General features: G+C 39.6%; 2 protein-coding genes and 1 pseudogene across 2 annotated transcripts in view; 2 read left to right on the top strand and 1 right to left on the bottom strand.

The window, feature by feature from the left end:
• Nucleotides 1-18,212, top strand: part of LOC127515402 (uncharacterized) — a 79,959-nt gene that overhangs the window by 26,171 nt on the left and 35,576 nt on the right. The gene's annotated exons all lie outside the window — the stretch shown is intronic.
• Nucleotides 1-18,212, top strand: part of LOC127515401 (uncharacterized) — a 78,270-nt gene that overhangs the window by 35,663 nt on the left and 24,395 nt on the right. The gene's annotated exons all lie outside the window — the stretch shown is intronic.
• Nucleotides 8,647-14,581, bottom strand: LOC127515405 (uncharacterized; annotated as a pseudogene).

Here is an 18,212-nt window from a genome sequence, read left to right as displayed (position 1 = left end):
CTCCGAATTGATTATCCCCTATGTCCCTGCCCGTACTCTGAGATCGAGCTCTGAAAATTTGCTTGCAGTACCCAAGTTCCGTCTATCTGGTGTGGGTGGTAGGGCTTTTAGCATCTCAGTTTCCAAGCTCTGGAACAAACTGCCTCAAGACCTTCAGGATGTCTCTTCACTTCCGATCTTTAAAACTGCTCTCAAAACTCACTTATTCACATTATATTTTGTTAATTGATTGTTTGTCTCAATTTTCCAGCTCTATGCTTGTTTTTGTACGTTTTCATGTAGATTAACTTTCTTTGTCTGTTCCATCTGGTCGATCATGTGTTGTATACTGACTATATACTTGTATATGCATTCATGTTATCTATCAACTTCATGTAAAGCGTCCTTGGGTTCTTGAAAGGCACTATATAAATAAAACATATTATTATATGTATTATGGCATGCCATTCAGGAAATTATTGTATTTATAATATAAAGTTATATTATATGGAATGAAAGTCTGAATTTATCTGATATACAGTTTACTGGTATTTTGGAACTGATATATGAATGGTATCTTACCAGTAAAAAGATGAAATGTCATTGCATGTGTGAACAGCACATTTGTGTTTTTACCCGTAAAGTACTTCTGGTAATTTTACCAGACAATTTTTCGGGATTACTGTGTGAAATGTCAGAGATGACAGGATGTGAACTCCAAGCTGTTTGTGTTGTCTGGAATATGACCAGCTGTTGCCTAATTTTTTCTTGTTTAGCAAAGTATTACAAAATTTCAGGAAATTCAATTTTTAAAATCATGTAATTCAGAAGGTTGCTCTGGTTACACTTTAATTCCATATATTGCAAATTTCGTTCCATATATTCAGACTTTCATTCCATATAATCAAGTTCCTTTCCATATATTCAGACTTTTATTCCATTCCATATATTCTGATTTCCATTCCATATACTCAAACTCAAAAGGCTTTTTTTTTTATCTGTGTTCTTTGTGGGTTTTCAGTAGTTTCCTGTGTTTTCAGTTTCCTTGGTTATTCATTGTCTGATTATTGTTTGCTGATGTTCAGTTATTTAATTAATTTGGACTGTGTATTTAAGCCCTGTGTTTCTTTCTGTTCTTTGTCAGTTCTCATTGTTTGTACAGTGGTTGTTCTGTTTCTAGTGTTATGAGTATTTTGAGTTCTGTTAAATATACACTGCTGCGAATAGATCCATTCACTCACCTTTATTGCAACCATTCGTGCAGTGCTAATAGATCGATTTGAGTCACATGTATAGTACTGCAACCTTTGACATATCCCTGGCCATGGTCCTGAAACTACACCACTCTGTAATTTCTGATGCTTTGCTGATTTGAGCACAAACCACAATATATTTTGATGCACTATAATTAGTACAGCAAATAAATTATATATCATACAGCAGATCACATACAATCATCTTTGATTAGCCTCCTTGAACAGAATAAATGTTGATATTGTCTTTATCACCTTTTCTTTATTTTGCAGTATGACTAATCAATAAAATACATCAATAATAAACATTAAACTAATAAACTCTCTAACAATAAATAAGTCTAATAATAAACTCTCTAACCATTAGGCAGTCATCGCCTAGAATACAGTTGTCAGTCCTGTATTTGAGTCCTTAATACGGTTACGTTCACACACAGTACAGTTATTTACGGGTGTGACAACTGCATTTTATAACCGAACTCACACCCATAAATTTTCAGGACTCACCACCGCATTCTCATAATATTTGCACTGTGTGAACGGAACCGCACTAGACAACTAATTGTCTGTCACATCATACAGTGCGAGAGAGATGCTCTTCTAAGGTGTTTTGTGTGTGGTTTTGCTTTCGGTAACTTACAGCGAAAGAGATATGAGCTGTGCGTCATCTTAAGGTGTTAGATCCAGTCACTGTTCTCCACCGGAGCAGCTCCAGTCAGTTTTGTGTTTGTTTTCCAAATTCAAATGCCGTGTCATGTGCGAGATGTCGCAAAAGACATGACACGCAAGTGCAATGGTTAAAGACTCTGGCTAGCGCATGTTTACATTCTGCTGTTGGTTAATGAAGTTTGAATGGATAAGCTCGCAGTTCAATTGGTCTCTTGTCATGTCAAAAGACAATGCCTATAATGTTAATACTAAATCAATCCATGAGAGATCGCTATTTCCAGCCGATCCCCGTATTAATAACAGCGTAAGATGTGCACGCTAATGTGAAAGTTTACTAAAATTAGCAAAAAAAAAAAAATGAAAAATTGACAATAAAAATCATGTTTTCACCATCCAATCAGGATGGTTAACCATTTATCTTTTTACCAAGTTCAAGGGGTCACTCATATGTTTGATTTGTTTGGAAACGAAATCTGTAATGAAAGATTTTATTGTAAATTGCCATTTCACCACTGCACTGCTCACAAAATCTGCTTTCCACCGTCGGGCCAAACAGATGAATGGTAAGGAACGGTTCCAGTTGTATTTCCAATTGAGCCCGGTACGGCACGGCACGATTACAAACCGTTCTCCGCCTGGAATTAGCCAACCGTGCCAAACCGTACTGCTAGAATGCTAGTAGTGCTTGGCTGCCAGTTTCTCCGTAGCTTGCTAAACATGATATTTGAGCAACATGAACACAAATTAATCATACAATTAAAAGAAATAACTGATCATCTTACATAACGCGATCACTTACATCGCATATTGTGTGTAAACTCTTGCGTTACTAAGGCAACGACCGAAGAGCTCTGTTATCAGCCCTAAAGTGGAAAACAAAACCAGATCCGTACCGTACTGGATCAGATCGGCACAGAATGGAACAGTAAAGCAAAGAAAACGGTTTGGGCCGACGGTGGAAAAGCAACTAACTAGAAGTATAAAAGATACACATGTGATGCCAGAGTTGCATTTGTCTTAGATTTCAAAGGTAAAATGCATAGTCAACAAAACCATTTTTTGCCTAATGAATGACAGAAATGTATGCACATAATTATGTTAAATATACATCTTTAAAAAGTAGTATTTTTCATGGTAATATGTGGATGTGGATTATGGTAATGCCAACTATTTTTTAAATAAGCGCTTTTTAACGAGGCTGAGTTGAACATGTTCTCTAGGCTTGTAATCAAAAATAGGACATCTGTAGGCCTACATTTGTTTGTTGCAAATTTACAGATAATGCACTGGAGATGTTTACATTTGCTTGTTGGGGTAATATTGCTTGTCAACTGAAAACAAAGTTTCCCATTTGTATTATCAAAAGTTTAACAGTTCATAAAATCTTTTATGAACTGTTATGAATTACATCAATTGTACATTGATTTCCCTTAATAAAAAGTAAATTGAGTAAGACAGTACCTTTTACTCAAAAAATTGAGTAAAAGGTGTGAGTGTAGATTAGTAATCTGGCCCCCTGGTATTAAGGAGGAAAAATGTTGGCCTTCATCACTATCGAAGTTGCCCATCCCTGCCATAAATCATAAGCAGTGTATTCCCGACCTTTTTTTTCTCCCGTTTTTTTATTATTATTATTATTATTATTATTGCAAACAATTCAAAGATGACATTAATAAAATACAACTTTGCATACATTACACAGAATGTATCAACAATACAACCAATGTCATATGAAACATATGAAAGAGAAGAAAAAAAAGTTGACAATGACTGTTAAAAGAGAAAGATGCAATTACATAGCGTTTTTTTAAGAACATAGAGAAAGGCAGAACAGAACAAATAAAAAAAAAAAAAAAAACAAGTATTAATCACGGTACATGAAAGATCTCATCATATCTCTTCAAAAAAAGAAATACATATTTTGTTATTAATTACTCTTAGTGATTTGATTAAATGTTGTACTTCACATTCTCCCAACGACCTGTTTTCAGCCATGGTGCTAATGTGACGTCACATTAGCCACAGGCCCCGCCCACGACCGCTGACTGACAGAACCGTATTACCATAAGGCGTTTCTCAATGTCAAGGATACTTCCTTGGCAGGACTGGTCCTTCCAAGTCACTTCCTTCAGAGGCTAGGCGAGGCTCCTCTTTAGCATTCGGAGAACACGTAAATGGAACAGACTAGCAAGTGCACGTCATTGCGTCATTACGTCAGTGAAAAGGCAACCAAGCTAACAATTGTTAAATGACGGTCCGGTTCAGTTAGCCATCAATAACGTAATTTGTATTTGTATAATTTATAATATCAATACGGTAGTAATTTGTACTGGCATTTAAACGTTAAACTTTATTTATCTGACATATTTACTACAGTTATAACAAATGTTTGGTAACGTAAATATACTTACATTTGAAAGCATATTGCCCGCTAACGTCTGACATTTTTTTTTAATTTTTTGAACAAGATCGCAAAGCTGCGCGCATAGGATTGTGGGTGATTTCAGAGCGCGAAGAGCGCGAAGGCTACACATATGCATCCTTTCCTGTATATGGGATATTTTTTGAACGAAGGACTCAGTCCTTGTTTGAAATTCCGAGGATCCTCGACATTGGAACAGTCCTTCGACGGATGTCGATGACGTAGCATCCTCGAAATTCTGGCTTCCGAGGATCCTTCCTTGACATTGAGAAACGCCTATAGTTTCTGCCCTCAATGAGCTGTACGCTGTCCGCCATTTTCTCCGTGCTCGAGCAGCTATAGGGACAACAGAGGCTGCATTCGAAAACCTAGGCAGCTGACTTGTTGCCTCGCTGCCCTATCAGGCAATGACTTATAAGGCAGCGTTTGTGCATGAAGGCACCTCACGAAACTGATTTCGGACAGACTTCTGAGGCAGCGTTGTAACACTCCGAATGGAGAGTACACCAAAATGAGGGAAACGCTCGTTCCACAAGGAAGAAAAAAGAAAAAAATGACTGAGGAAAAAATTTGTTTCAAACACCCAAGTGTATTATACAATTTCGAAAAATCTTACACCATTATACAACCAGAAAAAATATATTAAAAAAAAAGTGTATGTGAGTGTGAAAGTCCAACTGTAGTATGAAATTGAATCAGTCTCACCGGGGAATGTCCATGAATGAATGAATGAATGTCCGAGAGCAGATCCAAATCGACAACCAAAACTGTTAAAATCCTCACTGGAAAGCAGTCCAAAGTCCAAAAACACACATGCAAAACTCCACAAGTAAGGCGGCAGTATACTCCAACAAAAACAGTTTGGTTAAAAGCTGCGGCGAAACCCAGGCAACCAAGAACAGAGCGAACACAGACGCCACCAGATGCCGGTAAGCCGGCTACATAGGCCCTGTCCCAAATGGCACCCTAAACACTCACGGCCTTCCTACGAGTCCACACTTTCATGATGTAACGTCGCTTTGACTGTCGGGAAGAAGTCTGCTTCAGAGCTCGCACCAGTGCGGGCTCAGCAAAAGTGCGCATCAGGGGCGCATATCGGCCGCAAAGGGGGCGCTCGCGAGCACCCTTCTGAAGCCTAAAATTGACAAACGGGACACCATACGGTCTCGTGGACTTAACGGACACGCGCACGCGGCAGCCATTGTAAGTCCATAAGACCGAAAGTGCATAGAAGTGTGCCATTTGGGACAGGGCCATATATAGTAAAAAGTTCTGTGTTATTGTCACGTGATGACTAGGCCGCACGGGACGTGCAGAATCTCGCGAGAGTTCGTTCATACGGGGTCTCACACACACACACACACACCGAGGCAACAGTACAGAAAACGGGGTGACAATTAGAATAAATGATCAACCATACATTAGTGTTAATCAGACACAGGTATAAATGTCACCCCTTATGTGGCATTGCTACAGCGTAACAGATTAATGATCTACCGCAAAATAGCGCTAGCTTTGGTGAGAACTAAACAAATATTTAATTACTACAGTAGTAATTTCTCACTAGAAATGACATCAAAAGTGGAAAATGTTGGTCAAAAACACATTTAAACACAAACTGACCAGTAAACGCAATTTTCGGACGCCATCTTTATTTTTCTAGCTCAACTGTCACAGAATGTAAAGCACAGGATTGTGGGATATCAAAGGCAGTGAAGGATACATCTATGCTGCCTTCAAAAATCGATTAGAGGAAGGTATCTCAGGAGACAGGAAGTGAAGCTAACATTGGATTCAGACATACCTTGATGCCTTCCTACCTTGGAAACGTGTCCTCTGAAGGCAGCAATTTCCAGTTTTCGGACGCAGCCAATGTCTGATAAGTAATAAAGATGTTTTGTTGTTGGATGTAAGAGTGAACATAACAGTCTTCATTTACCTACATCTGAGCCGCTAAACGCAGTGGATTAGTTTTATTTTTGAAGGGAATGCGCCACAGATCTAATATACATACGATTTCTGTAATATTGCCTGCTAGTTACGTTCACAGACATAACTGACTGTGTTTATGTGAACTGTGTGTGTTTTTGACAGAACCTTGTGTGTATTTGAAAGTTTAAACAAACAAAAAAATGTGAAAGAGAAGTTACTCACATCACGAGACTTGACGTCTGACAGCTGTCTGTGTGTGCGCTTCAGATAAGTGCGCTCAGAAAACGATCCATTAGAAGTTAAAACTGATATAGCTTTAAAACGCGTGGAAATAATAAACTTTAATGATGAAAGAAGAACTATGCTATCCGTGAGAGTATTCGTAGAGAGTATAGATGATAATCAAAACCAAGTAGAAGTCTTGTTAATATTTGGCAGAGAATCCGATTGAGGCAGGAACTGTGATCGTAGAGAGGGGGCGGGGCACAGCAGCTCATTTGCATTTAAAGACACATGCACGAAAACAGCCTGTTCTTGACTGTAGTCAGAAATGGGTATTTACAGCATGGATTTATAAATGCTCTGTGAGGTATTTTAAGCTTAATTTGTATTTATGGAGCGCTAACACTCTCGTGTAATATATGTTTCACTCATATTGGAAGCCGGAGGGCACCGTCTCACAGAAAGTGTAAAACGGACTCATAGAAGTAATAACTTATGATGTTCCAGGAAATACCTTATATGGACAAAGGCATCCAGCTATCGCTTTGACTAATGAAACATGAAGTCAGTAAACACACGATTGAGACAATATATGGTTTATGTGTGTTTTTCAGAGTATTTTCATAACAATAATGTATGAGTATTGCAGTGCTAACTGACATAGCCTTTATTACAGTATAGAAACTATAAAATAGTACATTTTCTGCCTTATTTTGTGATTTAAAAAAAAAAAAAAAAAAAAAAAATCGCATTGTATAAAATCCATGATGACTCAATGCACAAGTGTTTGTAGTACATAAACCAATCATAAAATTGTCATAAGCAAAATATAGGAAAACATTGTAAAATACAAACTAGCGGTTATTGTTCAGCATGCAGTGAATTTAATTTCTTAGCCAACTAAAAGCAATTGATAAGAAAAAATAAAAAATAAAACCTTTCAAGTAGACAAAGGTCAGAGGAAAAAAATGGCATTATATTTGACATTTCTGCCCTCCTCGCTTCTGAAATTATGCAATGCCCCTAGAATTGAGTAGGTGTTAAATAGGCCAAAGTTACTGCAGACATGCAGGTCGAATGGGGCTGATTAAAGCTCTTCTAGTTTGGTCTGTTGATTAGATCTTACCACAGTACTGAGGTGTTAACTGGGCTAAATTTTTTGAGGTGCGTTAATCAAAACAAAAGAAAAGCAAGTCCGTTTTTTTTTTTTTTTTTTCCTGGAAAAATAAGACTTTTCACATACAGTGAGACATCAAAAACTGTGGTTATTTCAACTGAATAAAGAGACATTTAAATTTCATAATTATTTCAGAACATAAAATAATATGATATTCAGAGTGGCTCTGGTTAGCAAACAATATTAGCAACTACAAATACAGTGTTACAGTACTGAATTGTTTAATTTCAGTCCAGAGTATTCTGTCTGTCTTTGCATCTCCATTCTCTGCTGTCTTGAGCTTTGGGTTGTGAATTTTAAGGCAGCATAATTCATTTCAGAGGTCCCATGGTACTAAAAAAAAATAAAAATGAAATATGTTTAATAAATGTTTCTGTGAAGTGATATACATCACATACACCACTAAATTCTTGACTTTTAGTTACGCATTTAATTTTGTCTGTGCAAAACAAACCTGTGCACTTGACTCTACGTTATCTGTAGCATGAACTTGCTGAGATGTGTTGCCTATTATAAGATGAAACATTAGATGAGTTTTAGTACTTCAAAATGACATAAAGGGAATTATGTTCATTGCATAAATCTTACAAGAAGTTTCTGAATAATACAAAAAACTGCATATTTTTACCTTTTTAATGTGTATTCTCATCAATTTTTTGTGTGATGTATTATATATAAAGTCAGTGGTTACCTTTTGTCTTTGTCACACAAAGTAGAACATTAGTTATGAAGCTTATAATCAGCAATGCTGCTAGGCCAATGAGAATGTAGAACTGCATGTGCTAGCCTTTATGTTCATCTGAAACAATAACATAACTGAATGCATCATGTGCCGTGTCCTGGAACTATAGTAGTGGCCAAAAGTGATGTCTGGCCTAGGAAAATAGACATCTTCACCCTTTATTGAAGTATTTTTTAAAAATTTGTTAAAGATTTTTGCATATAGCAAAAAATAAGCATTTGTGTACTTGTGCTTGTAGTCACTGGTTTTATTTGCGATAAAGCAATGAAACATGACAAATTGTGCGGACCCTTTTTTTATATAGTAGTACAATAATATCTGTAGCTGTAGTTTGCCCCTTTTTGTCAAATAATTTTCTCAGATTAATACTTTAATCAAGTTTAGTGTTTTGTTCTTCCCTCATATTAATTAATTAAAAAAAAAAAAAAAACACACACACACTTTTGGCCACTACTGTGCGTACAACAATATGAAACATGCAAATAAATTTGCATCAATAGAAATTCAGTATTCCATATCAACAATAACCTCTGTTAAAAATACACACAAAAGTACTGTGTCATATTATACAGTGTTTTTGGTCAAAAATAGACAGTTTATGTCTTAGCATTACACTAGAAGCTCTGTGAAATTACATAGAATTACATAATACTGCATCAACATCCTTAAAATGGCTGCCTTAGATGAATGTAACTTAACATACTTACCGTCTATATCCAGATTAATTCCATGTCCAAATAAAATCTCCCCACATGTGACCACAGCACAGTAGTAAGTCCCAGGGTTGATGTTTCTCATAGAGAGATTGTAGACACAGCTCCTGGTAGAAGAAACAGTCACTGAACTGTTTTTACAACTTTCTTGACCATAAATGATTCCTGGACTAGATTTCTACTGACCCTTGTCTGAACCAGTAGACTCTGTGTTCGCCTCCACAGCTCTGTTGTTCATTTTGGATTGTACATTGCAGAGTCATATTTCCATCTGATGATGTTGTTCCAGATTGCTGCAGAATATGAATCCTGTTGGATTTAGAACCTATTGAAGGAATCGTCTCAGGTTATGACTATAACCATGGTTCCCTGAGAGAGGGAACGAGACACTGCGTCCCGAAAGGGGCGCTATGGGAACGCCCTCAGCGTGAATGCGTCTGATGCACGTGTGTCAACTAGTCCAATGGCGAGAGTGAACGTCACTGGTGGGTGACGTCACGACCAGGAAAGGATAAATACACATCCGGAAAGACCGGCTTCAGCTTAAATTGCCGAAGCAAATCGATCACAGGAATGCAGGGAGTATGGCAACGCGACGCAGTGTCTCGTTCCCTCTCTCAGGGAACCATGGTTATAGTCATAACCTGAGACGTTCCCTTTCGAGGGAACTCGCACTGCGTCCCGAAAGGGGCGCTATGGGAACGATATCCCAAAACGCCATAATTCCAAAATGCCTGTCCGTGTGAAACTGTGGCACACTAAGACGAGAGCACTGATGAGCCTGGAGCTGCGTCCAGGTCGAGACATATCATCTCACAACGTGAGTGGCGAGGATCAGCCCACCACATCACAGACTTCCTTGAGGAAAACCCCCAACAAGGCCGTGGAAGCCACCATACTCCTAGAAGAGTGAGCTCTGACAGACAGTGGATACTGCTGACCAGAGACCTCATACGCAAGTGACAGTCTCAACTATCCACTTGCTAACCATGGACGCAGGGAGACCCCTTATAGCGCGGTCCAAAACAAACAGTTGATCTGAAGTCCTCCACAGGGCAGCTCTGTGGACATTAGGTGTCCAGTGCTCACACTGGACACACAAGATTCAACTTTTCCTGGTCTGGATCTGAGAACAGAGGACAGAAAGCTTGCAGCACTATAGGCCGTGGAATATTGGTCAGAACCTTAGGTATATAACCCGGTAGGGTAAAGGAACACTTGACCATCCCTGGTGCACACTCAAGGCACGTAGGGGATACAGATAGGGCCTAAAGGTCTCCTACTCTTTTTAGGGGAGAACCCAAGCAGGAACCCTAGAGCATGCTGCAGGCCTCAGCCTCAGAGTGCCACGAAGGAAACGATACCTCAAAGGGTTATACCCCACAATTATACCATCCACAGGGACATGGAATGCAGAAATACGAGGATAGTTTCCTTGTGGCTGGAGTTCTGGAGTAAAGTATGGTTTCCACAACCTCGGTTGAGAGACCAGATACTATGAGTTGGGCCCCCTCAAGGGCCAAACCCACAGGTTCAATACTTCTGGGCGGGGTGAAAAATCAAACCCTTCACCTGAGATAGAAGGTCTCTCCTGATCAGAATCTCCGAGGGAGAGCCGTCGAGGAGAAACACAAGTTCCAAGAACCATATCAGACTTGGCCAGTAAGGTGCTACTAACAGACTTATTCCTTCCCGGCGAATTTTGTCCAGAACTCCTGGGAGCAGAACAATTGGGGGAAAAATATACAGACATGGCCCCGGCCATGTCTGTACCATGGCATCCAGTCCAAGAGGAACTGGATGTGTAAGGGATAACCACAGTGGACAGTGCGCCGTATCCTGAGACGCGAAAGATCCACTTCCACGTGGCTATAAATCTCCCATATAAGCTTCACCACTTTGGGGTGAAGTCTCCATTCCCCTGGCCTCAGCCCCTGTCTCGACAGGACGTCTGCTCCTATATTCTAGGTCCCTGGAATAAGATTGTTCTCACAGAGAGCATCTTTCCCAGGGACCACAGGAGGATCTGGTGTGCCAGATAGTGGGCGCGAGCGCAGACCCCCCTGTTGATTTATACAAGAAACCATCGATGCATTGTCTGTCCAGACAGCTCGATGACCTCTCAGGTCTGGGAGGAAGAACTTCAATGCATTGAACACTGCCATCATCTCCAGGCAATTATGTGCCACGAAAGATGACTCCTCCACAGCCCTTGAGCTGAGCGGCCTTCCATTACCACTCCCCAGCCTGTGAGAGAAACATCTATCATGAGAGTGACTCAATGATATTAAGCTCCTAACACAGGGCCCTGGGACAGGAACCAACTTTTCTTCCATATAACCAAGGCGCGGAGACACCGCCGTGTGATCTTGATCATACGAAGTGGGTTCCCCCTCAGGGACAACCCTTGGTCCTGAGCCACTACTGTAAGGGTCTCATGAACAGCAGGCCAAAAGGTATCACCATTGGACGCAGCTGCCACCAGACCCAACAGTTTTAGAAAACTGTTTTACAGTGAGTGACTGGCCTAGATATATCTCCTGTGTGACTGAAAAGATTGCAGAAATACGAGTGGGCGACAGAACGGCCCGCAGCGTCACTGAATCCATACCATGCCCAGGAAGGTGGTTCTCTGTAATGGAGAAAGCACACTCTTCTTGGCGTTCAGCCACAACCCCAATTTTTATATGAGTAAGAACGACATCTCGATGTCGAACTGACCATCTGTTCTGACTGCGCTAATATTAGCCAGTCATCTAATCAGTTCAGAATGCGTATGCCCTGCAGCCTGAGCAAGGCCAAATCTGCATCTACGCATTTCATGAACGTGTGGGGTGATAGAGCTAGACCGAATGGAAGAACCTAATATTGGTATACTTTGCCTCTGAAAGCAAACCTGAGGAACTTCCTATGCTGTGGAAGGATAGAGACATGGAAGTATGCATCCTTTAGAACTATCATGACAAACCAGTCCTCGGATCTGGTTTAGCGTCAACATTTTGAACCCAAGTCTCCTGACTGAACGAATCAAATGATTAAGATCTAATATAGGACGCAACCCTCCATCCTTCTTTGGAACAAAATAGTAGCGGCCCTAAAAACCCTAACTCTCTGCTGGGAGGAGGAACCCATTTTGTAGCTCCTTTCGCAAAAGAGTTTACTTTCTGTTCCATCACCAGAGCCTGCCCAGTGAGATAAATTTGGCAGAAGCCTCAACTCTGCCAGAAAATCCACAAAAGGGAACCAGCCTCTCAAAGCTGGTCTCTGGTATACCTAGAGCAGCCACTTTGGTGACCTGAAATACACTGGCAGGAAACAACCCATTTGACTGCTTTTCGACCCTCCTCAGAGGGTGCGAACCTGACGCAGCGTCGTGTGAACGCTGAGTCATAGCTTGCTGGAAACTGCTGCGCCCTGAAACACCAAGGGTGCCAGGGTTGGTAGAACGGCCCCATACAGACAATGAAGTTGAGCGGGCACCGTATATTGAGGTGTACACCGCTCTATCCCGTATGGGGCTGCCCTTAGATTCCATTCAGAGGGTGCGAGCCTGATGCAACGTCATGTGAGCGCTGAATCAAAGCCTGCTGGAAACCGCTGCGCCCCAAAGCACCGAGAGTGATGGGGTTAGCAGATCGGTCCCCTAAGGGCAACGAAGTGGCACGGGCACCGTATACTGAGGTGTACACCGCTCCACCCCGCAGGGGGCTGCCCTAAGAAGCCTAACACCACTGGCGTCAGGATCTACACGAAAGGCTGAACTAATACATGAATCTAACTACTTAAAGTCAGATAAATATGTATTATTTTAATTTCTCAAAATTAAATTACAGCCAACTGTCCATTTAATTCCTGAAAAATTAAATGCAGCAAATGATCTATCAGACAAGTTAATACTGTCTGAAAGAAATGCTAAATATAGTATGCATATAGGCCATACACACATCAAATAAAGAGTTATTAGTGCAGACATATAGCTTTTAAAAACCAGGCAATATCCCATTTAACTCCTCAAATTAAATGCATCAATGAATCACCAGACAAGTGTACACGGTCTGAATGATTGGTTGAATATTTATAACTGCCGTCTGCACACCCTAATCTACGCGTTGCCTCGGCAAACACGAGATCAGAGCCACTAGATTCTTTATTGCATTTTGCAGGCTCGAAATCTACGCGTCGCCTCGGCAGACGCGAGATGAGAGCCACTAGAATCTTTATTGCAGTTTGCAGACCCGAAAACAACGCGTCGCCTCGGAAAACGCAAGATCCAAGCCATAGATTCTTTATTGCTCAAGACTTTATTCCCTCAAGAAAAAAGCCAAGTGGAGCAGAGCTAAAAAATCTCGATAGTGCATCACATCGGGAAATTTATGAATGAACACCGTCAGATCCCAATACAAGAGCTGACATGTATGCTCTGCTCTCAAACAAACAACACATGAATCGCGTGTATCCCCACTCGTATAGTAGCGAGGGCAGGGAAGCACACACGACTCAAGTTGCTATTTGCTCGCCAATAAACTCCTGTCTAGAAATATATAATGCTTGAGGACAAACAACAATAAATAGACAGAGACAGTTTCACACAGATCGCTTTGCTGAGGCACAAAAGCTGAAGCCGGTCTTTCCGGATGTGTATTTATCCTTTCCTGGTCGTGACGTCACCCACCAGTGACGTTCACTCTCGCCATTGGACTAGTTGACACACGTGCATCAGACGCATTCACGCTGAGGGCGTTCCCATAGCGCCCCTTTCGGGACGCAGTGCGAGTTCCCTCGAAAGGGAAATAATGAATTTTAGGCTGTAAAATTTGACTAATTTCAGAAAGAGTTAGTCTAAATGTTGACCACTCACCTTTAAGCACCAGATTAGTTCCAAATCCAAAGAAGACAAGGTTAGAAAAGGAACCTGCACAATAATATGTGGCGGAATCGGATTGTACAGTTCTTTCAATAGTCAGATTAAAGCTGCCAAGCCCTGAATTCACTTTAAAGCGATTTGTCTTTTTAAACTCATCATGAACTACACTGTTTTGAGACCAGCGATATGAAGAGGCTACAAGAGCAGGTTTTTCTCCCAGAGTCTGTTTGAACCACATAACTCTATTTATTTGGTCTTTTGGGTGAAAGCAGTAAAATGTCACATCATCACCCACTTGAACTGTTACATCCCCCATCTGCAAAATACTTTCAGAATATTGCTGTTGCATTGCTGTAAAATAATTAAGGCAATTATTACATAAATACATAGACATGCGTTGATACATAGACGAAACAGTGAAAAGTAAAGAAAGCTCAAGAAAAATATTACAGGTGTAGTTTTGTACTTACATGGTTTATAAACGAGAAAACATAAAATGAAGAGAATAACATACATTTTCACATCTCCAGGGCACAAACTTATAAAGTTAATTCTCAGAAACCTTCCCTCTGCTTTGAGTGGAAGCACTATGACATGATTCCATTGGCTCTCTGAGCTAATAAGTCATTGCCCATTTCCTTGTTCAACTTACTTTTAACACAGATGTGCTACATCACAGTATAATCTTTAATGTAAATTATCTATTCTGATATCAATATCAATTTATTTAACATGATTAAAAAAAAACATTCTCTTTATAATACATGTCAGAGTAAGGCCAATAGCTGACTTATGTGTACTCACACAAAGAAACATAAAATCAGTTTAATCTTGAAATATTGTAATGAATATGTTACATTCCACTTTACAGTATACAAGTGATAAGTGTAAAATTTCAGTGGCGGCATAAAACAAACTGCAAAATAGGTCTGTATGGAATTTCTTGGTAGAGCTTTTGGTAGATTCAAGAACTGGAATATTAACTCATAATTTTAAAACCTGAAAAAAACAGATAATGAGTTACAAACATTAAAACAAAACTGCTGTATTCTGGAGAGTATTTAAAGGGATAGTTCACCCAAAAATGAAAATTCTGTCATTACTTACTTTCATATTACAAACCCATAAGACTTTCATTCAAACCCAGAACACAGATTAAGATATTTTTAATAAAATCTGAGCGATTGCTATCCCTCCATTGACAGCTCACGGAGGCTAAAAACATGTCTCTCATCTTTCCGGGATGCAGTGTGTATCCAATGTTCCCGGACCCATCCATGTTCGTTTTCCAATGTGGAATAACACAAAATGGGTATCATCTTAAAGCTTAGAAACAGCTTTTTAATGCATCTAAACTTTTTGAAAAACTCCTAACGAGTGCTGAGAAGTGCCTCTAAACCGAAGTTTACTGCCCATGGGCACCATCTAGCTGCGCAAAAATGAATAACACTTTATTCAACCATACTTTATGCTATCACCACAAAATTTAAACCAGATGCAGCTCACATGTAGGGGAGCATCACCAAAAAAGAAATTTGAAATTGTCGAAATTGTCTGAAGAAACATGATCACTTTATACGCTGAACAGATTTAATTTAGGATTTTATTCACATATAAATATTCAACAATGCACACATTAGTTATGGTAAACGGAAGCTCATGCATGTTTGCTTGACGTACGAGAAACATTGAGGTTCATTCTCATGTATTACGCAGAACGTTTGAGCTTCTGCAAGAGGTTTGTTCTCACGCGTCAAGCAGGTTCGGTTGAGGTTCTGTTTATGTTCGCTGATCAATTATATATGTGAATAAAAGCATAAATTAAATCTGTTCATCACATAAAGCGATCATGTCTCTTCAGAAAATTTGGACTAAACCTCTCAATTCATATTAGTTTTATGATCTCTTCATGAACTTTTTGAAGCGTCAAAGTATTTGCATAGCTGCAATGGAGAGTACAGAACTGGCTCAGATTTCATTAAAAATATTTTCATTTGTGTTCCGAAGATGAAAATCTTGCAGGTTTGGAACAACATGGGGGTGAGTAAAGCCCGGAACACACCAAGCCGACGGTCAGCCATCAGGCAGTTTTTTCTTCGTCGGCCGACTAAGTATTCTCAGTGTGTTCTGCACCATCAGCTGAAGTTGGTCCTTGTCAGCTTTTTTCCGGCCGATCGGGCCATCTGATCATTCTGATTGGCTGTTCAGCTACTGCCACCTGCTGGTACGGAAAGGCATTTCTTCTTACGCAGGCACAGAACGGACGTGCTACTTGGCTGTCGGGTGTCAAGCGTCGGTTTGATGTGTCAGGGCAACTTTGGACCCAGACGCTGCCGATGTCAGCCAACCCCGCAGTCTGCTTTCGTCGCCACTAGTTTGTGGTTTGGTGAAGTCAATTTACACCATTTGCACCATTATTTAATGCCCCCTAAAAAGCATGTCTTAACCCATTTGAGCTTGACATGGCTGTGTTAGATGCTGCTAGGAGAAGGCACCGCAGAGACAAATTGTTTGTGTTAATTTGTGCAAGAATTATGCGAACACTCCACTCCCATCTGCACTTTTGTGGGATTGCGGTCTCACACTAATTTGCCCTGTTTAGTAGGCCTGTCCCTTAATCTGTCCTTTAGTGTTAATATACGTATATAAAACAAGCATGCAAACAAGTAATAAAGATATAATCTCACAAACCTTCGGAAGTCATCATCTCTGGACTGAACTTAAGTTCATAGCAGCTTTTATTTTTAAATAAATTCAAACTGTAGAGTTCAGAGGCAATCTTGTGGTGCCTCGAGCTGCTGAGGACACCTCATGCATTCTCTTGAACACAAAAAAAGATATTTTGCAACCAAACAGTTCATGGGCCCCAACTGTTTGGTTACCGATATTCTTAAAAATATTTTGTGTTCAGCAGAAGAAAGAAATTCATACAGGTTTGGACTAACGTGAGGGTGAGTAAATGATGACAGAATTTTCATTTTTGGGTTCACCAACCCTTTTAATGGTAGTCAGATATTAGCATTCAAGCTCCTTAAGTATTTTTACTGTTTATATTTTGACTGTTATATTCACTCTCAGTCTTCCATCCTTAAGAATCAATGCATACACTATAAAATGAACTGTAACTTGTAACTGAAAACGACTAAAAATGCTACTGTAAAAATTGGTTAATTGGTTAAGACTAAGTTCCCTTACATATGTGGATAACTGTAATAGATCTAACCTTACATTCATGTAATTTTATGGTAAAATACAGTTAGATGTACCATTTTTGACAGTAAAAAATCAAGCAGAATAGAATTCCTGAGATACTACTCCACACTGATGTTTTTTTTTTTTTTTTTTTTTTTTTTTTTTTGCTTTTGGTGAGGATGTTGACAGTAAGTGAAAAAAGTAGAGGGCAGTATGCGATGGTATTTTCCCTAAATTCTTTTTTTTTTTTTTTTTTTTTCTTTGGACAAAGCCACAACACTTTTTGAATTAAACCATGATACCAAACTCAGTGTTAAGAGTCATATGTAAATGAAAGACATATTTTACAGAAATTCACAAGCTTTTGCAGTTTTCTAATACTGTGGATTACTGCAGTAAACATTGTATTGTTTGTGATCTCAGACTTTGAAGTGAGTATGCTTCAGATACATTATTGATAGGTTTGTTCTCAACCACACAAGCGTGAATGTGCAACGATGTGGCTCCAGTCAGAGAGCGAACAATAAAGCGCATCATTTCCTGTAAAAACTGAGACAGGAAGAAGCTACTCAGTGCAAAGTGAGAACTTCTAAGGTGATGTTCTGCTAATAGGGCTGTGATAGAGAGCGGCCTATTTTCTTGTGGTGTTAGAAGAGGTCAACATGTGAAAGTCTGCAGTAGTGGTCTGTAATAAAATACATTATTTCATATAACATATGATCATTTATATAGTTTCGACACATGTCTGTTCATGTGCAGAAACAAAAAACTTTTTACACTGCTGAGTGACATTGCTTTTAAAGTTTAAATCAGTTTCCTCTGCACAGCTTGGATGAAAAGTGAAAATCTACAGCGTAAACACTACAAGATAGAATTTCCCATCCTGAATCACATCTTTTTTCTAATTTCAAAGTGTCTAGAGACTATTTCAGGATTTAATTCCTAGGATTCACATATACCTCTGGTTGTTGTCTTTATTTTCTAAATCTCTCAAACTCTTTGAGATACTTACATTTATCAGTGCAGAGTCTTATTTGTTTAACTAAA

The sequence above is a fragment of the Ctenopharyngodon idella genome, chromosome 7, assembly GCF_019924925.1.
Source record: "Ctenopharyngodon idella isolate HZGC_01 chromosome 7, HZGC01, whole genome shotgun sequence".
In the NCBI taxonomy this organism is placed as follows: domain Eukaryota; kingdom Metazoa; phylum Chordata; class Actinopteri; order Cypriniformes; family Xenocyprididae; genus Ctenopharyngodon; species Ctenopharyngodon idella.
The sequence above is the reverse complement of the archived record's forward strand: the minus strand, read 5'-3'. Positions and strand labels throughout refer to the sequence as shown.